The sequence below is a fragment of the Dermacentor silvarum genome, chromosome 10, assembly GCF_013339745.2.
Source record: "Dermacentor silvarum isolate Dsil-2018 chromosome 10, BIME_Dsil_1.4, whole genome shotgun sequence".
In the NCBI taxonomy this organism is placed as follows: domain Eukaryota; kingdom Metazoa; phylum Arthropoda; class Arachnida; order Ixodida; family Ixodidae; genus Dermacentor; species Dermacentor silvarum.
In genome coordinates this window covers 159,512,161-159,534,659 of record NC_051163.1, presented here as the reverse complement: position 1 = coordinate 159,534,659, position 22,499 = coordinate 159,512,161, and positions in this window count along the sequence as shown.

Sequence of the window (22,499 nt, the reverse complement as noted above, 5' to 3'; positions counted from 1 at the left end):
TGTTGCAGCAGGCTGTCGCCCTCTTTACGCTGCTGTGGCGCCGCCTTCGTAGCTAACTTCTCTATGGAGCACGCATGCGCCAGAAGGCCACTCGAGCAACGACCGAAGATGATGAGATAGCAGCCGTTTTTACTAAACTAATAGGTCATTCGCAGCAGTTGATCCGTGGCAGGGACTGCAGTGTAACAGGAAAAAGATTACGTGCATGTTCCCTGTGCACTGTCACCGAACTGTTGTTGCAGCAGGCTGTCGCCCTCTTTACGCTGCTGTGGCGCCGCCTTCGTAGCTAACTTCTCTATGGAGCACGCATGCGCCAGAAGGCCACTCGAGCAACGACCGAAGATGATGAGATAGCAGCCGTTTTTACTAAACTAATAGGTCATTCGCAGCAGTTGATCCGTGGCAGGGACTGCAGTGTAACAGGAAAAAGATTACGTGCATGTTCCCTGTGCACTGTCACCGAACTGTTGTTGCAGCAGGCTGTCGCCCTCTTTACGCTGCTGTGGCGCCGCCTTCGTAGCTAACTTCTCTATGGAGCACGCATGCGCCAGAAGGCCACTCGAGCAACGACCGAAGATGATGAGATAGCAGCCGTTTTTACTAAACTAATAGGTCATTCGCAGCAGTTGATCCGTGGCAGGGACTGCAGTGTAACAGGAAAAAGATTACGTGCATGTTCCCTGTGCACTGTCACCGAACTGTTGTTGCAGCAGGCTGTCGCCCTCTTTACGCTGCTGTGGCGCCGCCTTCGTAGCCAACTTCTCTATGGAGCACGCATGCTCTAGATGGCCACTCGAGCAACGACCGAAGATGATGAGATAGCAGCCGTTTTTACTAAACTAATAGGTCATTCGCAGCAGTTGATCCGTGGCAGGGACTGCAGTGTAACAGGAAAAAGATTACGTGCATGTTCCCTGTGCACTGTCACCGAACTGTTGTTGCAGCAGGCTGTCGCCCTCTTTACGCTGCTGTGGCGCCGCCTTCGTAGCTAACTTCTCTATGGAGCACGCATGCGCCAGAAGGCCACTCGAGCAACGACCGAAGATGATGAGATAGCAGCCGTTTTTACTAAACTAATAGGTCATTCGCAGCAGTTGATCCGTGGCAGGGACTGCAGTGTAACAGGAAAAAGATTACGTGCATGTTCCCTGTGCACTGTCACCGAACTGTTGTTGCAGCAGGCTGTCGCCCTCTTTACGCTGCTGTGGCGCCGCCTTCGTAGCTAACTTCTCTATGGAGCACGCATGCGCCTAGATGGCCACTCGAGCAACGACCGAAGATGATGAGATAGCAGCCGTTTTTACTAAACTAATAGGTCATTCGCAGCAGTTGATCCGTGGCAGGGACTGCAGTGTAACAGGAAAAAGATTACGTGCATGTTCCCTGTGCACTGTCACCGAACTGTTGTTGCAGCAGGCTGTCGCCCTCTTTACGCTGCTGTGGCGCCGCCTTCGTAGCTAACTTCTCTATGGAGCACGCATGCGCCAGAAGGCCACTCGAGCAACGACCGAAGATGATGAGATAGCAGCCGTTTTTACTAAACTAATAGGTCATTCGCAGCAGTTGATCCGTGGCAGGGACTGCAGTGTAACAGGAAAAAGATTACGTGCATGTTCCCTGTGCACTGTCACCGAACTGTTGTTGCAGCAGGCTGTCGCCCTCTTTACGCTGCTGTGGCGCCGCCTTCGTAGCTAACTTCTCTATGGAGCACGCATGCTCTAGATGGCCACTCGAGCAACGACCGAAGATGATGAGATAGCAGCTGTCTTTACTGAACTAATAGGTCATTCGCAGCAGTTGATCCGTGGCAGGGACTGCAGTGTAACAGGAAAAAGATTACGTGCATGTTCCCTGTGCACTGTCACCGAACTGTTGTTGCAGCAGGCTGTCGCCCTCTTTACGCTGCTGTGGCGCCGCCTTCGTAGCTAACTTCTCTATGGAGCACGCATGCGCCAGAAGGCCACTCGAGCAACGACCGAAGATGATGAGATAGCAGCCGTTTTTACTAAACTAATAGGTCATTCGCAGCAGTTGATCCGTGGCAGGGACTGCAGTGTAACAGGAAAAAGATTACGTGCATGTTCCCTGTGCACTGTCACCGAACTGTTGTTGCAGCAGGCTGTCGCCCTCTTTACGCTGCTGTGGCGCCGCCTTCGTAGCCAACTTCTCTATGGAGCACGCATGCTCTAGATGGCCACTCGAGCAACGACCGAAGATGATGAGATAGCAGCCGTCTTTACTGGACAAATAGGTCATTCGCAGCAGTTGATCCGTGGCAGGGACTGCAGTGTAACAGGAAAAAGATTACGTGCATGTTCCCTGTGCACTGTCACCGAACTGTTGTTGCAGCAGGCTGTCGCCCTCTTTACGCTGCTGTGGCGCCGCCTTCGTAGCTAACTTCTCTATGGAGCACGCATGCGCCAGAAGGCCACTCGAGCAACGACCGAAGATGATGAGATAGCAGCCGTTTTTACTAAACTAATAGGTCATTCGCAGCAGTTGATCCGTGGCAGGGACTGCAGTGTAACAGGAAAAAGATTACGTCCATGTTCCCTGTGCACTGTCACCGAACTGTTGTTGCAGCAGGCTGTCGCCCTCTTTACGCTGCTGTGGCGCCGCCTTCGTAGCCAACTTCTCTATGGAGCACGCATGCTCTAGATGGCCACTCGAGCAACGACCGAAGATGATGAGATAGCAGCTGTCTTTACTGGACAAATAGGTCATTCGCAGCAGTTGATCCGTGGCAGGGACTGCAGTGTAACAGGAAAAAGATTACGTCCATGTTCCCTGTGCACTGTCACCGAACTGTTGTTGCAGCAGGCTGTCGCCCTCTTTACGCTGCTGTGGCGCCGCCTTCGTAGCCAACTTCTCTATGGAGCACGCATGCTCTAGATGGCCACTCGAGCAACGACCGAAGATGATGAGATAGCAGCTGTCTTTACTGGACAAATAGGTCATTCGCAGCAGTTGATCCGTGGCAGGGACTGCAGTGTAACAGGAAAAAGATTACGTCCATGTTCCCTGTGCACTGTCACCGAACTGTTGTTGCAGCAGGCTGTCGCCCTCTTTACGCTGCTGTGGCGCCGCCTTCGTAGCTAACTTCTCTATGGAGCACGCATGCGCCAGAAGGCCACTCGAGCAACGACCGAAGATGATGAGATAGCAGCCGTTTTTACTAAACTAATAGGTCATTCGCAGCAGTTGATCCGTGGCAGGGACTGCAGTGTAACAGGAAAAAGATTACGTGCATGTTCCCTGTGCACTGTCACCGAACTGTTGTTGCAGCAGGCTGTCGCCCTCTTTACGCTGCTGTGGCGCCGCCTTCGTAGCTAACTTCTCTATGGAGCACGCATGCGCCAGAAGGCCACTCGAGCAACGACCGAAGATGATGAGATAGCAGCCGTTTTTACTAAACTAATAGGTCATTCGCAGCAGTTGATCCGTGGCAGGGACTGCAGTGTAACAGGAAAAAGATTACGTGCATGTTCCCTGTGCACTGTCACCGAACTGTTGTTGCAGCAGGCTGTCGCCCTCTTTACGCTGCTGTGGCGCCGCCGTCGTAGCCAACTTCTCTATGGAGCACGCATGCGCCAGAAGGCCACTCGAGCAACGACCGAAGATGATGAGATAGCAGCCGTTTTTACTAAACTAATAGGTCATTCGCAGCAGTTGATCCGTGGCAGGGACTGCAGTGTAACAGGAAAAAGATTACGTGCATGTTCCCTGTGCACTGTCACCGAACTGTTGTTGCAGCAGGCTGTCGCCCTCTTTACGCTGCTGTGGCGCCGCCTTCGTAGCTAACTTCTCTATGGAGCACGCATGCGCCAGAAGGCCACTCGAGCAACGACCGAAGATGATGAGATAGCAGCCGTTTTTACTAAACTAATAGGTCATTCGCAGCAGTTGATCCGTGGCAGGGACTGCAGTGTAACAGGAAAAAGATTACGTGCATGTTCCCTGTGCACTGTCACCGAACTGTTGTTGCAGCAGGCTGTCGCCCTCTTTACGCTGCTGTGGCGCCGCCTTCGTAGCTAACTTCTCTATGGAGCACGCATGCGCCAGAAGGCCACTCGAGCAACGACCGAAGATGATGAGATAGCAGCCGTTTTTACTAAACTAATAGGTCATTCGCAGCAGTTGATCCGTGGCAGGGACTGCAGTGTAACAGGAAAAAGATTACGTGCATGTTCCCTGTGCACTGTCACCGAACTGTTGTTGCAGCAGGCTGTCGCCCTCTTTACGCTGCTGTGGCGCCGCCGTCGTAGCCAACTTCTCTATGGAGCACGCATGCTCTAGATGGCCACTCGAGCAACGACCGAAGATGATGAGATAGCAGCTGTCTTTACTGACAAATAGGTCATTCGCAGCAGTTGATCCGTGGCAGGGACTGCAGTGTAACAGGAAAAAGATTACGTCCATGTTCCCTGTGCACTGTCACCGAACTGTTGTTGCAGCAGGCTGTCGCCCTCTTTACGCTGCTGTGGCGCCGCCTTCGTAGCTAACTTCTCTATGGAGCACGCATGCGCCAGAAGGCCACTCGAGCAACGACCGAAGATGATGAGATAGCAGCCGTTTTTACTAAACTAATAGGTCATTCGCAGCAGTTGATCCGTGGCAGGGACTGCAGTGTAACAGGAAAAAGATTACGTGCATGTTCCCTGTGCACTGTCACCGAACTGTTGTTGCAGCAGGCTGTCGCCCTCTTTACGCTGCTGTGGCGCCGCCGTCGTAGCTAACTTCTCTATGGAGCACGCATGCTCTAGATGGCCACTCGAGCAACGACCGAAGATGATGAGATAGCAGCTGTCTTTACTGGACAAATAGGTCATTCGCAGCAGTTGATCCGTGGCAGGGACTGCAGTGTAACAGGAAAAAGATTACGTGCATGTTCCCTGTGCACTGTCACCGAACTGTTGTTGCAGCAGGCTGTCGCCCTCTTTACGCTGCTGTGGCGCCGCCGTCGTAGCTAACTTCTCTATGGAGCACGCATGCTCTAGATGGCCACTCGAGCAACGACCGAAGATGATGAGATAGCAGCTGTCTTTACTGGACAAATAGGTCATTCGCAGCAGTTGATCCGTGGCAGGGACTGCAGTGTAACAGGAAAAAGATTACGTCCATGTTCCCTGTGCACTGTCACCGAACTGTTGTTGCAGCAGGCTGTCGCCCTCTTTACGCTGCTGTGGCGCCGCCTTCGTAGCTAACTTCTCTATGGAGCACGCATGCGCCAGAAGGCCACTCGAGCAACGACCGAAGATGATGAGATAGCAGCCGTTTTTACTAAACTAATAGGTCATTCGCAGCAGTTGATCCGTGGCAGGGACTGCAGTGTAACAGGAAAAAGATTACGTGCATGTTCCCTGTGCACTGTCACCGAACTGTTGTTGCAGCAGGCTGTCGCCCTCTTTACGCTGCTGTGGCGCCGCCGTCGTAGCCAACTTCTCTATGGAGCACGCATGCGCCAGAAGGCCACTCGAGCAACGACCGAAGATGATGAGATAGCAGCCGTTTTTACTGGACAAATAGGTCATTCGCAGCAGTTGATCCGTGGAAGGGACTGCAGTGTATCAGGAAAAAGATTACGTCCATGTTCCCTGTGCACTGTCACCGAACTGTTGTTGCAGCTGGCTGTCGCCCTCCTTACCTAGCTGGTGAACGTGCACCGTGATAAAATATTTCGGGTCCACTAGTGCGCCATAAAGCACTGAACCATTCAAAACATCGCTGTAATGCCCAAACACAGATAAACATCAATGAAAATTATGACAACTTCTACACTTTTATTTGTCGCCATGAAGGGTATATTTTCAGACAATTAACAGCAATGAAATGTTACCCGAGTTATAACCTCATTAGTAGAGTAAATAATAACGAATGCATAGTTTGCTGTGCTATCCACAACTGAAAACTCTTTAAGAAGCGCTACTATAGACTGTGCATTAATTTCCCGTACGTAAATGAGAATTTCTAGCTTTCAGAACACCATAACATATACTATATGCTCGGCATTGCTGGGATGTAGAGACTGTCACACTTTCATGTAGATTTATAAACATTTCTTGGGCGAAAATAAAAACTGTGGTGCAGCGAACGTCTCACACATTTTCAACAATTTCTAACAATGCCACTAGAATGATCACCGGGACCTTTGTTAAAGCAATCTACATTTGGAAGGAGGATGGTGGGGGCAAGAAAGCTAAAAATTATTTAAATTAGCAGCATGTTCATCTGGTATGGTTGGTACATGGTGTCAAACAGTAGCTTTTTTTACAGGACGAAGAAAAAGGCCGCAGGCAATTGATCAGTGCTGTTTTTCATCCTGTCTCGTGCTGTTAAAAAAGCCTGCTTGTTTGACACTATGTAAACTAGTTGACATTAAGCGGAAGAAATGGGGCTGGGCAGGCCATGTAATGCGTAGGATGGAAAACCGGTGGAACATTGTGGTTACAGAATGGATACCTAGAGAAGGGAAGCGCAGAAAACTAGATGGGATGATGAAGTTAGGAAATTTGCAGGCGCAAGTTGGAATACGCTAGCGCAAGACAGGGGTAATTGGAGATCGCAGGAAGAGGCCTTCATCCAGCAGTGGACGTAAAATATAGGCTGATGATGATGGTGATGAAACTAGTTTTCTTTCTGACGCACACTGTGCTGCACAACATCTATTGTAACTGAGTCTCATGTTTCTTTAAAAAACCACCAGCTGGTGACGAGACACTGGTTCATATCTGTTCAGTCGAGTAGACTTTTTATGACATCATTTAGCATAATGTTCTTTCTGTTTAGTCTTCGTATAAAAACAAACCACCACCACATCTGCAAGTAAATTCTCACTCGCAAAGCAGAGAAGTAATGTGAAAGCTCTGTTGAAGGGCTCTGTTGCATTTCATACACCAACGCAAGTTTTCATAACACGACATGTTAACACTTAGTAATGTTACAAACTTGTGTTTTAACTTGAATCACTAGAAAACATGGCACGCCAAATCACATATACAAGATAGACATCAGGGTACTAGCCGCAGCCAATGCTTATACAAAATAACGGCATGCTTCCCCACTACAAGTTCATGTTTCAGTTAGAAACATCAGCTAGCAGCCAAAACACATTGTGACTTAGTTATCCTGTAGGTCATTAAACATCACACAAGTTCAGCCAGATGCAACTGGGAATTGGGCCCACTTCCAGGAACGTAGGTTCATTGATTACAAAATTTGTGGCTGCGTAAAAAAACAGAGACAATTTTATGTAGTATTTGAAGGTTACCACTGTGCAGCGAAAAGTAGCAATGTGAAAAGAAAAACAAAAGGCACCATGTGTACAGGAGGGAACTTCAAAAAACACCAAAATCCACTAACAGGCACTAAAAAATGTGGTGAACCAAGTTCATGGATAATCTTCAATTTTACTTCATTCAGTCGCGCTGTAGCGTAGTTCGCAATTTGTTCTGCCGAGCTTATAAGGCTGAAACTGTTCCCAACTAAAACTTTTTCTGCACTATTTCATTTCTTTTATTCTCCCATTGGCAATCGCAGATCAGATTTTTAGCGCTCGATCTTGAATGACTCCTTTATATACCCTTTTTCCAAAAATTTCCAAGACTAATTTTTAGAACTCCAGAAATGGGTGCTATTCAGTGGCTTTATAGGTGCTAAAAGCAGACATCGCCTTGGAACAGTTTCCATGTAAACTCAGTAGGTGGTACACCTGTGTTTAGCAACACAGCTAAACCAGTTCAGGTCAATGTTCAGTTCATTGATGCACTTAGTTGGACGTTACATGAGTGACATGATGGCACACACTCCGAGCAAAGAGGTAACAATAATTTCTATGTTCGGCTAGGAAAAAACCCTGATCAGATATGGAACACGATTCCGCAAATATATAGTGATATTAAAATGCATTAAAGTGGGAAACGTATGAGGCAGCCAGTGCGCATGATACAAAAAGATCTTAAATTGAGCAGCAATGTTTCTCACCGGAATATAAAACTTGTCCTTTGCACACAGAAAGAGAGAGGAACTATCACAAGTGCTGCTGTACTATTGGAAAGGGCCAGAAATGATCTCTCGTTTTGCGTAAAGCATTACTGCTGTAGACGCTACCAGTATGACCCTCTAACAAAGCGACATAGAGCTGAATGGCAGTCACTGTTCACCCACCTCTAAAGAACTAAAGCAACGACCATCAAAAACAAAGACAATGCTGATCGCATTTATATGCTACATTGGTGCACCTGACAGTCAAATAATGAACCACAGCTTCTGTAGTGACATGCTAAAACAGTTGCGCCAGGCAATTTGGTACCGTCATATGAGATGTGTGGAAATGAGCACAGGTACTTCAAGAAGTCGAGGATTATACGGCTCCTGCAATTTGTTAAATAAAAGAAATATATTTTTTAGTAATTGCAAGGAACTCGTGTGTCTCTCATATGTTAAACTAGGTTTGTACACTTCTTCCATTCAATAAGAATGCAAGATACCTGCCAAAGAAGCAATGTGAAATGTACAAAACAAATAATAAACTAAGCAACACGGACCACTTAAGCCTCTGGTTTGCGCATTCATTCCTGTTATGTGTGGCACAAACTTGCACTGAATTAAACTGCACTGAAAACAAAGCCCTGCATTATAGGTACTTCCGCACATTGGTGTATTGGCATCCTTAAACGTAAGGTTGGAGTAAAAGTTGGAAAATGAGTAAGAAGAACACGTCTAGTTCAGAACAAGTAGCATACTGCGAGAAATACATGAAGAAGGGTGCAAAGAGCGACAAGCCAGAGCGCAGTATGAACCCCAACTACACCACAACAAAGTACTTCTGGTATGTATAGTTTTTTGCCTGCACGTGGTGTTCTTCGACACGTTTTACAAGGTTTCACAAATTTACTAGCATAATTCAGTGCTGAATTTAATTTCTGCACTGCACAGTCTGGAGTCCATCTGGTTGCGACAACTGGCATTATTGAGCTGGCTGCATTTGGTGCCATTCGAGGAGCATGGCACAATGGCGCCAGGCTGGCTACAAATGCACATATTCACCTGGTTACAAGAGCTGCAAGTTGAAAAACGTGACAGCTTGAATATATGCATATTAGACCCTGCATAAACATCGCATGGACAGCTCGGGGTAGACTGCATCCTACCGATGTGGAGCGCTCTAGGCAAGTCAGCTGCGTGCTGTAGCTATGGGAACATGAAAATTTCATTTACCACAGTAAAAATGTTAATTTTAGAATTATCTGTCAAAAGAGACATCTCTGGAAGTATACTTGTGTTGATGTGGGTTTAATTCAACAGAGTAAGTGTATATAGTTAATATTTTTCTCACTATATGAGACTTTGAATGATTTCTTAATTGTAAACTTGTCATACACCAGTCTAGTCACACCTCATTATAGCAAATCGGTATATAACGAAGTAATTAAAATTCCCCTTGAAATCTCTGTGGCAATTAACATTACAGTACATGTAATAATGGACATAATGAATTGATTTAGGCTCCCCCTTATCAACTTCGTTAAAATGTGGTTTTATTGTATGTACCACTTTTCTGTCTGGCCCTGGAGAGCGAATCAGTTGTTAGTGTGCATCCATGCTAGGCAGCTGCGACTACATTATGTTTTAGTTGTTGTTTCACCATCACCCATATTTATGTCTATGGTTTCGTTGTGAAAACAAAAAAGTCCCGTCTTTCTTTTTCACGCACTACGTACTCTACAGTCATGCTCTCCAAAACAGCATGTCACAACAAGTTCAATTTGTCAAATACGATTCAGGGGGGGGGGGGGGGGGAGAGCACTAATGACCTAGCCAGCTGTGAGTGGTCATTTTGTTCCCCGAACCTCTTGCCAATGGATTGTTCACCGGTGGTCATGCAGATGGCCAAGGAAGTCGCCCCATCCTAAGGACCAGCCCGGGTTCTGGCTTTGGTGTCCTGGAGATAATGACACACTGTTACAACTAGTAAATAAAAACCATCAAAGAAATATAATCACGCCCAGGCATCAACTTTTGACGCTGCGCTCTGGTAGTTGCTCGTGATTGTACACGAACATTGCACAGTTGCACAGGAACAGGAAGAACCGAGGAAAGAAAAAGAAAGGAACACAAAGTATCACTGCCCCACGTCTCCTGTCGGTCTTCAACCGATAATCCGTCTTGCTAACGGTTCCTCCACAGGGTACGGCCGCTGAGACGCGTGCGGTGGTTTTGTCACCGAACCACTTCAAGTTGCAGTGAACTTCACTCGCAAAACAAATGCGTGAGAGCAACACGGTTTCAGCAGTGGCATTAGAAGTATATGTGAGCAACACCACCTCGGGAAAGTTTTGCAGATAAGTGGGCTCTTGCGAAAACGTGCGCCAAGATGGGAGAACAAACGCAGTCACTACCGACGGTAAAATGTCACAACACTGCTTGCAGAACTAAAACAGCCGCTGGCTACGGTACAACGGAACGCCACACAAACAGCGAACTTGTTGACGCAGAGTCAATGGGGGCAGTTTGCAGGTCCCCGTTGACGCACGTGACACGCGCAAGGAACATTTTACAGCGTCCGTCTGTCGCCTGTACGCCGAAAACTCCTCCCGCTCGAGCGTCGTCGTATTCTTTCACAGCTGGCTCGTTGGCAACCCTCGGCGTAACCGCGCGAACGTGCTCGTGACACTACACTGCCTAGAATATACTGTAATCATACATATTCTTGGCACTGTAGAGACACTGCTCCCGCCTTCGTCGTCGTCTTCCACAGCTGGCTCCGTCGCCGCTCATCTTTTCAAAAACACAAAGACGTAACCAATAGTTGAGAAATACTTTAATGAACTGTCTGGATTGAGCCAGTGATAAACACAAAGGCCGCACGTTGCAGCTTCGCTGGTTATGAGAATAGAATAAAGTCTGCACAGACTGCTTCGGCGCTGTTTTTAACGCATCTAAGACAACCGCTATCAAGTTCCGGTTTCGGAGTTGCGTTTCTTCCGTTTCTTATTTAAAGGGACACTACAGAGAAACCGGAAACTGAGCTTAAATGGTAGATTATTCTTTCACGATCATAACCATACCATTCTTACTGCAAACAGATGTTTAATAGGCGAGAAAATAGCGAAAAACTGAAGGATAGGTGCTGACGCCCCTTCGAATTTCCCGCACTACATATTCTGACGTCGGAGATTACAAATGCAGGCCGGTCGCGATTGGTCGAGAGCGATTTATCGCTGTTAATAAAACGCGAAATGAAATACACCTTAAACGTACATAAACAGCATTTGCCAACTTTTTAAACCGTTTCAAGCGAGGAAGTACAAATTTAGCACAAAATTAAATAAATAAGAAAAAGCGACATGACGATACATCCGGTCGTGATAGTTTCGTAGTTTCGTTTTTGGTCAATGCATTGTCGCGCGCGCCTGTTCCGCTCTACGGTGTTTGGTTGCGTGCTGCGTGGCTCGAAAAACGTTGACTTCGCGGGAAACAGCCAGAAAATGCCTCGTGTGTGTAGTGTTGAGGGCTGTATAAATGGCCCAAGGCGCTTGCTCAGGGGCAGCGGCAGTGTTGACTCGATTGTGTCCTTTCATGTGGTGTCGCGCGGTGAGCCCCGGCTCCCCGGCGTTCGCAATGGCTTAGTGCTCTGCCGATGATAAAACAGCAAAAGAGCCAGAGAAACCGATGGTGTGCTCTCTGTATTTCTCGCCCTCGGAAAGTATCTTGGCGTGCCCCAGAGGCCAGTCATTTCTCGAGCAGCTGTTCCCTCAATGCGGCCTTCATCAAACCCCCTTCCGGTGCCCCTGCAGCAGCAAACTGGCGGCTCGGTGAGTTCTGAATGTCATTAAATAAAGCCACGAAATAACCATACCGAGTACGTGCGCAACTTTCTACGCTTGTTCTGTCGGGAACATCGTCGCCTGGCGGACCGGACGCTTCGCCTTCCGTCGACGAAAACGAAGCTCTCCGCCGACGCGGCCGGCAGCTCACCGCCATCGCACGCGGAAACACCTACCGCTCGAGCACGGAGGATCATTTCGCGCTCAGTTTCACTGAATATCGCTGAAATGCAGTCCTGCTTCCCTGGCGAGCTCTTCGTTGCAAGGTTCAGCTGCAGCAACGGTATCCATCGTGGCGAACGCAAACGCAGCGACCATGCATGCAGCCATGATGCATCCAGTGCCTCGGCCGTTTACGCAAGCGGTGACGTATCATGGCGCATTCTGATTCGCCGAGAGCAATGAAATCTGTGACGACACTGCTTCAGCGCCAAATCTGGGGTGAGAGAAATTGAGGAAGAGATATTTGGTCTTTGTTTACGAATTTCTCCGCTAATAACTCATATTTTTGCACCCAACAAAAACTGCATGCATTCCTGAAGGTACCTCTTTTATTCCAGCTGAACTTCCTGTTTCTCTTTAGTGTCCCTTTAATAAATGATGATGATGATGATGGCAGGAAAGAGTCACTTCAACAGCCCGAACAAAACAAGCCAATGCAATCCGCGTTAATTTTACTAGAGTGTACTAGACAGTGGTCGAGTGGGCCGAATGGCGTTCTCCCGCTGAGGCGCCGCGTGTGGAAAAATTATGCGAGGGCGCTGCGAGCGAACTGGATTGTGGCAGAGACGCGCTCCGCGGCATATTCAACGTACTTTCGCTGCGGGCGCCAAGGCCGATTTCGCATAGTGCGCTCTTAAAATAGTGCTTTATTTCAACTGCAAAATTATGTTTGCACCATTTTGCCAAACATATATATTTGAGGCATGGAATATACAACGTGACGTCTTCAATTTTTCTGTCGTTGTCAAGCGAGTCGTCTGCTAGCGAGCGCGCGTTGGCTACGCGGACGCTGGCGGACGCCCAGTTTTTCTCGCAGAACGTCTGTGCACTACATTTTTTTATGTTTTAGTTGCTTTGGTGCGCCCATGACTCTTGACGGCTGGTACAAAATGTAGTTTTAGCCAGGTGAACAGCTGTTTTTTACCACTGTCTTCTAAAGGTAACTGGTATCTCTGCAACATGAAGCTACGTAAGAAAATATTATTGATATCGTGTCATTTTACGCGCGCTTCTTGTTGGTGGATATGGATCAGGAATAATGATCGAAGAAAACAATATTAGAGTGAAATAAACCAGGTTAATTAAGTGCGCGGCGCAAGACTGGCGAATGTATTTCTAGGAATTCAATCAAAGGGCACATAGACTTATATATTCACGATATATGTGTAAGGGAAAAAATAACAAACATGCTACATGCACTAATTAAAAAGTGAGAACTCCCGACCGGAATAAGCGCACGTGTTTGCAGTAACAAGCACACTTATTAGTGAATACTGCACATGAAACTCTCATTCGCAGAAATAATATTCATAGCAGGCAAAACTATTATATATATACAATGGTAAGATATACTCCACGACTCCGAATAGTCGTTTCCCTTCGAATGTAACGCATAACAGCACTATTGAAGGCTCAAAGGTGAGTGACCGATGCATGTGAGGACTGTTATTCCGAATGATTGTGCTGCCGGAGAGTTGTGGCTGTTGCGCAGAGGCGCAGTTCCTGAGACAATTAACCAACGAGTGTTAACAAGTTCCTAGCTGTGATTCAATATAAATGCCCCGTTTTGGGCCAGCCTGTAAATCTGCTAACTTGATTCAGACAAGGAAAACTTTTTTGATAGTCTTACCATGTTTCAACCCATTAAAACTGGGTGCCCATGTGCTACCACAGTTATCTTCTCCAACGAACGCAACAGATCTGCACATATATCTCTACGTGTATGTGAAACATGCCGTTGCATTGTTTCATTATGATCGTTATGATACTGCGCGGGATAACTGAAACCAGCCGTTTATAATATATAAGCTGCTGACTTGAGCGGTCATGCATTTGGGAACGGCATTACATTTAAGTATAAAATATAGGATAAGCGTAACTTGTTTTTCTCGGAACTGAGACTCGAGAATAATCTATTTGGTTTGCACCCTTAGAAAAAAGCCGAAGCACGCAGCCCCCTGCTTTTCTTTTTATTGCGATAGCAATTATATGGACACTCAAAAGCAGATTTCTGCCGTCGGCGTCGCCGTCGCCGTCGCCGTGAGGTTCCGTATGACGTCATTTGGAGATGAAATCGTCGCCGCGCGCCGAACGCTGTATGTGCGAGTGAAAGGGCGCGAGGGACGCGCTCTTTCACGGGGAGTGAACGCACGGCGGAGAACAAACGCGCGTTCCGCGCCGTGCTTGCTTAAGGGCTGCAGAAGTAGGCGTCTCTTTCCTCCTTTACAATCACCATATATGTAGAGCAAACGCGCCTTCTTCGGACGCGCGAGAGGCCGTGGGGGAGGCGGAGGGAAGGGAGGCGACGTTTAGCTGCGGCACCAAGTGCCTATTTATATCAGAGGCTCCAGCAACAGTCACCAACGCCGCACGCATTTTGAGCTAACGCGGGCAAAACGCCGATGGCGTCGACAACAGTTCTGCGTGTTGTTGCTACCAAAGCCGCTCACCTTACTTCGTATGACATTGCTGTGTTGCTATCGCATTCATTGCTTCGCCCTTAGGGCGAAACTGTGACATTTTTTTTAAACAAATTCTTCGGTTTTACGTGGTTAAACAACGATATATGATTATGAGGCACCCGGTTTAGTTTTCACCACCTGGGGTTCTCTAAACCTGCACCTAAACCGAAGTACACGAGTCTTTTTCCATTTCGTTCCCATCGAATTACACGACTTGGATTGAAACCGCGAGCTCCAGTTTAGCAGTGCGACGCCGTATCCACTATATAGCCACTAATTAGGCTACTGCACAGGCTTTCTTTCTTTTCTTTTTGAAGTATCGACTGGAAAAAATCCCACGTACGGCTAACGGCCAAACATTAGCATATAGAATGACTAACTAAAACCGTTTTCGGCGCTCGAGGTCCTACAACAATAAATGACCCCTACCACTATTACTCCGCATACTGTTACGCGAGGAAGGCGGAAACTTGAATGGAATGTTGTGCTGCAGTTTACACTTTTTTTATCGATAAGAATGCTTCCCGTAAATCTGAGTACAAGGCGCCGGATGCGGCAGATATGCTTTACTTGTTTCAAGCGGCAAGCAGGAAGGTTACATATGTTTCTTCGTCTGCGTTTCGCAGGACCTACTGATGGAAAACTATAAGCGCAGCAATACACACGATACATGCTGCTTGACGTACGAGAAAAATATTTGTTCTTCAAAGGGAACCGTACAATAACATATAGAATGAAAGCCGACACTGCGGCCGCAATGCACACGCAATCACCGAGCGGCATTAAAAATAAAATGAAGAAGAGAAAGGAATTTATTCTTAAGGCATATATACATGTCATATGCAATTATAAACACCATTTGAGCGTTCTCAACGCAAATACCAGCGCGCGAAGTAGTACGAATGACCCTGCCGAGCAGTATCGCCAGCAGTTTCCAACGGCGCGACCTTGATGCGGCCCAATCCACTGCGATCGCAGCGCCGCCACAGTATTTTTCCACGTCTGGCGCCTCACTGCAAAGCATGCGCCGCCCCAGGCGCTCGTCCCACTCAGCCGTATTTTAGTACACTCTACTTTTACTATTGTTTGTTGACAATGGTCGGCGACTGCGGCCCATGGAGGAAGAAAAATACTAGAGGGAGCATTACGTCACGCAGCCAGCTTTGGCAAGCGAACGCTTCGTGCAGCCAGCAATGGTGGCCCAACACGTGACCTCTTGCGTCGAGATCACGGAAAATCCGAGATTTGCCGAGATGTTTGGTTACTGGTAGTTTTTATTCGGTGCACGCTCGGCCGGCAGCAGCACACATGCAGGAAACGACAAGATTGTTCCTTATTTTGTTTTTTCTCTTGTTTTTGTTTATTTCAAGAGTTTCAAATGGCTTCGAATGGGTATCGAAAAAAAATAAACAGCCGGGAGTACTAAAACCTACCGCGCGCTGTGACGTTTTCTCCCTGCTGTGAAGCCTGAACCGCATGGCGCGATTTCAGGCGCGATTGACGCGCGGATGGTGAGACACGCGCGTCATTCTGCGGCGTTAACCCCGCAGGGGCGTCTGCGTAAGCAGGCGTTTGGTGTGTTGCGACACCACGTACCCGAGCACATGAGGGTTGGACCTCCCGCGTGTAGGCGTGCGTGGCTTAGCCGTGTCCGGGGAAAAGGGGATCCTGGGGGTTGAGCCAATGCTGAGTGCTTGGACCTTTATGGCCCCTCGGCGGAGGCAACACACCTCTTTGGCCTCTGCTTCACGTAGACGGCACCCCTGGGCTGACCCACCCAGGGGAAATCGGCTGGTCGCCTTTTCCTATCCCCCTCTCCGATCTTTTTCTTCTCTATTTTTCTGTCCTCACTGTCCTGTCACCTCTTCTCTTCTGTTACTTCCTCACTTTTCATAGGCGGCTTGGGTTAACCTTGTGTAGGTGCCCCCTCTGGGGTTTATATATAAGGTTATAGCGGCAATGTACGGCTGGCGCCTGCAGCCTTACACGTGAAGTGCTGCAGCGTCCCCTTGTTGGACTCCGTGGTGGGTGGCTGCCATTGCTGCCGAAGCACACGAAATTGTTATGGGAACGCCCGCTTTTCCTCGGCTTCTTGATCGTCTCCCTCAGAAGAGGGGACGCACCGATGAGATTTTGAATTTGTTCACCCGGCCTAAAGACATTTTCCCACGATATCAAGTAGTACATAGTGAAAGAACTGAAAGACTAGCGAGAACAATATCCCCATTTGTAGTTGCGAAAACCTTGACCAACACGCTAGGCCCTGGCTACAAATTCACCAAAATGCCAAGCGGGGACCTTCTGCTTGAGCTACGTGATAAGGAGCAACACAACAGACTCGGCAAGCTTGTTACTTTTGGTGATGTCCCAGTTACCGTTTCACCGCATCGGTCCATGAACACAGTACGGGGGGTAGTATCTGAAGCAGACCTCATCGACCTATCTGAAACCGAGTTGTTGGAAGGATGGAAGGAGCAAAACGTCACGAATGTGCAGCGCATCGTTATGAGACGGGACAACAAAGAAATTCCCACGAAACACCTGATACTTACCTTTGAATTAAGCGTCTTGCCACAAAGCATTGAAACAGGCTACACAAAGATAGCAGTGAGACCATATATCCCAAATCCTAGGCGATGCTACCAATGCCAAAGTTTCGGCCATGGCTCGCAGAGCTGCCGTGGTCGACTCACCTGTGCCAAGCGTGGAGTACAAGGCCATGCCTCAGACAATTGCGAGGCCACACCTCACTGCGTTAATTGCGATGGTGACCATCCAGCGTACTCGCGGTCTTGTCCAAGCTGGAAAAAAGAAAAAGAAATTCTAACACTGAAAGTACGTGAAAACGTATCATTCAGGGAAGCACGCAAACGGTGCTCACCATTCCCCACGACCACTTATGCTGATGCGGCGCGTCAAGGGGCAGCGTCGCAGCGGCTACTGCCACCTGCCCAGCCCGCGCGCAGCGAGCTGTCGCTTGTGGCTCCTGCTCCCAGGGTGGAAGGAGCTAAGTCCACTCCACCCAACCAGCAAACAGGCCAGGTTACCTCAGGGTTTCCGGCACCGCAACAGTCCTCGGTGGCAGCCTGCGCTACGCGTAGTGAACCCGCAGGCCCGCCAGCAGCTCCCACGGTGGGTGCAATCAAGGCTGCCTCACCCTCACCGGCCCCTGCTAGCGCTGGCAACAGCCGGCTCAGCTCAGGCCCAAAGGCAGCCCCATCGACCTCCGGGCTGGTGGGCGCAAATGTCTCGTCCTTCGGGGCGAGACGTTCTCGCGAAACTTCTCGCTCACCAGAGCGCGTGTCCGGCGCCTCACAAGAGGCAATGAACACTACACCCATCCCGACGGCGCACCAAGCGCCTAAGGAGCGGCGAGGCTCCCTCCACCGCTTCAGAAAGGACAAATCCCGAGTTACGGGGCCTGGAAAGGACTCTGTAATCTAAAGCAACATTTCCGTTTTTAGTACACACAGCACCAATTTACTTTCATCATGGATACACAAATCATACAATGGAACGTCAGAGGCCTTTTTAAATACCTCGACGATGTCCAAGAACTTCTTTACCAACACAATCCAAAAGTGCTGTGTGTACAGGAAACACTTAAAATCGAAACATACAAACTTTCACCGACAGTATGTTATGTTTCGTAAAGATCGCGATGATGCTTTCGCATCATCAGGCGCTGTTGCCATTGTAAACCACAAAAGCATAGCATGCCAACGTTTGCAGCTACAAACGCCCCTTGAGGCAGTGGCAGTTCGACTTGTTCTTCTTAACAAACTCACCACCATTTGCTCGCTTTACGTACCCCCACATTACCACTTACACAAACATGAATTTCAGTCCTTTATAGACGAATTGCCAGAACCTTATCTTGTTGTTGGCGATTTCAATTCGCACAGCAGTCTGTGGGGCGACTCTCGCTCGTATCGATGCGCGAGGTCGTCTTGTTGAACAATTTCTTTTCTCCTCTGGCGCGTGTCTCCTGAACAAGAAGGAACCTACATTTTACTGTCTCGCAAACAGAACCTTTTCTTCTATTGATCTTAGCATAGCTTCCCCGTCTCTATTATCTGAACTTAAATGGGAAGTTAGCAAAAATCCTTACGGGAGCGATCACTTCCCAATACTACGGCGAACAACCAAAACTGAGCCTTCACCACAAGCCCCTCAATGGAAGATTGATACAGCCGATTGGGAGAAATTTCGAACTCTTACTAGTAGTATCTCCTGGGCCAACATGTCTTCGTTAGGAATTGATGCTGCTGTGGAATATCTTACTTACTTCATAATTGATGCCGCTTCTAAATGCATATCCGAAATAAGTGGTGCGGCATGCAAACGCCGTGTCCCATGGTGGAACGACGAATGTAGGAACGTTCGTAGGAAACAGAACAAAGCGTGGGGATTGCTACGCGATTCTCCTACTGCGGAGAATCTTATCAATTTTAAGAATATAAAGTCACAAGGCAGGAGAACGCGCCGACAGGCCAAGAGAGAGAGAGAGTTGGCAGAAGTTTTTATCATGTATACACTCGTATACAGATCAGGCCAAAGTCTGGAACAGGGTTAACAAGGTGAGAGGACAACAAATATATTCACTCCCTTTGGTAAACAAACAGAGCGACAGCTTAAAAGACCAAGCGAACCACCTGGGTGCACATTTTGAACATGTGTCCAGTTCATCGCACTATTCTCCAGGATTTACAAAATACAAAGCAGCAATAGAAAAACAAAAACTAGACCGAAAGAGCACCGGGAACGAGCCTTATAACTTACCTTTCTCTTTAGCGGAGTTTCATGCGTCACTCGCCTGTTGGAAACCATCTGCCCCAGGCTCTGACCGAATATTATATGAAATGTTGAAGAACCTGCCCTCTGAAACGAAGAAAACCCTTGTCTGTCTGTATAACTCTATGTGGACTTCCGGCGAGATCCCCTCTGCCTGGAAAGAGGTGATAGTGATCCCTATCCTGAAGCAGGGGAAGAAACCATCGTCTGTATCGAGTTATCGGCCGATAGCGCTACAAGCTGTCTCTGCAAAGTCTTCGAAAAAATGATAAACCGTCGCCTATTACATTTCCTAGAATCAAACAAACTGCTTGACCCATACCAGTGCGGCTTTCGCGAGGGTCGATCCACCACTGACCATTTGATACGTATTGAGGCGCAGATACGCGAAGCTTTTGTTCACAAACAGTTCTTCCTGTCTGTATTCTTAGACATGGAAAAAGCCTATGACACCACATGGCGGTTTGGCATACTGAGAGACCTCTCCCACTTTGGTATACGTGGTAATATGTTAAGTGTGATTGAGAGTTATCTGCTGAATCACACATTCCGTGTTCGAGAATTCGCGGAAAGGAATAGGCTCCGAATAATGAATACCTTCTTCAGGAAGCGCAGCAACAGGAAGTGGACCTGGAAAAGCCCTAATGGAGAAACAAGGAATGAAATAGATTTCATACTCTCCGCCGATCCAAGCATAGTGTAGGATGTAGAAGTGTTAGGTAAGGTTAAGTGCAGTGACCATAGGTTAGTGAGGTCTAGGATTTCTCTCAATTTGAAGAGAGGGAGTGAAATTAGCCAATAGGAAACAGGCCAACCTAGAGGCAGCAGACCAATTCAGGCTGGTGCTTGCAAACAAATATGCAGCTTTAGAAAAGGAAGATAAAGACAACATAGAGGTAATGAATGAAACCGTAACTAGGTTGATCTCAGAAGCAGCAACTGAAGTGGGAGGTAGGGCACCAATGCAACCAGTAGGTAAATTCTCCCAAGAAACAAAGGACCTAATAAAGAAACGACAGAAGATGAAAATGTCCAACTCAAGAGATCAGATAGAATTCGCTGAACTGTCAAAACTAATCAACAAGAAAAAAGTAAGGGATATTCGAAATTTTAACGTGGAAAAGATTGAGGGAGCCGTAAAATATGGACGCAGCATTAAATCAGTAAGAAGAAAGCTTGGCATAGGACAAGGCAAGATGTGTGCACTGAAAGATAAACATGGTAATATCATCAGTAATTCCGATGACATAGTAAAAGCAGCGGAAGAATTCTGTACTGACATGTACAGTGCCCAAAACAGCCAAGCTACTTTCATTCAAAATAGTGATGAACCGGATACAGAGGCTCCTTCTATAACTAGCGCTGAAGTTAGAAGGGCCTTGAAAGCCATGACCAGGGGAAAAGCTGCAGGAGAAGATGGAATAACAGTAGATTTAATCATACATGGAGGAGATATCATGCTTGAAAAGCTTGCGGCCCTTTATACGCAATGACTCACAACTTCATGTGTACCAGAGACCTGGAAGAACGCCAACATTATACTAATCCATAAGAAGGGAGACGTTAAAGAACTGAAGAATTATAGACCCATTAGCTTGCTTTCAGTATTGTATAAGATATTCACCAAGATAATTTCCAATAGAATTAGGGCAACACGTGACTTCAGCCAACCAAGAGAACAGGCTGGCTTCAGGAAGGGATATTCTACGATGGATCATATCCATGTCATAAATCAGGTAATCGAGAAATCTGCGGAGTGCAATCAACCTCCCTACATGGCTTTCATAGATTATGAAAAGGCATTTGATTCAGTAGAGATACCAGCAGTCATAGAGGCATTGCGTAATCAAGGAGTACAGGAGGCATACGTGAATATCTTGGCAAACATCTACAAGGATTCTACAGCTACCTTGGTTCTCCACAAGAAAAGTAGAAAGTTACCTATCAAGAAAGGGGTCAGGCAAGGAGACACAATCTCTCTAATGCTATTCACTGCATGCTTAGAAGAAGTATTCAAGCTCTTAGACTGGGAAGGCTTAAGAGTGAGGATCAACGGCGAATATCTCAGCAACCTTCGGTTTGCAGATGACATTGTCCTATTCAGCAACAATGGAGACGAATTACAACAAATGATTGAGGACCTTAATCGAGAAAGTGTAAGAATTGGGTTCAAGATGAATATGCAGAAGACAAAGATAATGTTCAATAGCCTGGCAAGGGAACAAGAATTCAGGATCGCCAGTCAGCCTCTAGAGTCAGTAAAGGAGTACGTTTATCTAGGTCAATTACTCACAGGGGACCCTGATCACGAGAAAGAAATTTACAGAAGAATAACATTGGTTGGAGTGCATACGGCAGGCATTACCAAATCCTGACTGGGAGCTTACCACTGCCGTTGAAAAGAAAAGTGTACAATCATTGCATTCTACCGGTGCTAACATATGGGGCAGAAACTTGGAGGTTAACAAAGAAGCTCGAGAACAAGTTAAGGACCGCACAAAGAGCGATGGAACGAAAAATCTTAGGACTAACATTAAGAGACAGGAAGAGAGCGGTGTGGATCAGAGAACAAACGGGGATAGCCGATATTCTAGTTGACATTAAGCGGAAGAAATGGAGCTGGGCAGGCCATGTAATGCGTAGGATGGATAACCGGTGGACCATTAGGGTTACACAATGGATACCAAGAGAAGGGAAGCGCAGTCGAGGTCGGCAGAAAACCAGATGGGATGATGCAGTTAGGAAATTTGCAGGCGCAAGTTGGAATACGCTATAGCGCAAGAAAGGGGTAATTGTAGATCGCAGGGAGAGGCCTTCATCCTGCAGTGGACATAAAATATAGGCTGATGATGATGATGATGAAGAACTACGAAGTTATCCCCAGCATTTTCAAAATTTATTGGTTATTGATCGATTATCGATTAGCTATTGATTGGCTATCGCAAGCTATTGGCCACGTATTTGGGCTAGGCTAAGCACTACCAAGTCATCGCCAGCATTTCCCGAAATTTATTGATTATTTATCGATAATCGATTAGCTATTGTTAGCTATAAATTGGCTATCGCAAGGTATTGGCCACGTATTTGGGCTAGGCTAAGAACTACGCAGTCATCCCCAGCATTTTCCAGAATTTATTGATCGATTATTGATTAGCTATCTATTGGCTATTGCAAGGCATTGGCCACGTATTTGGGC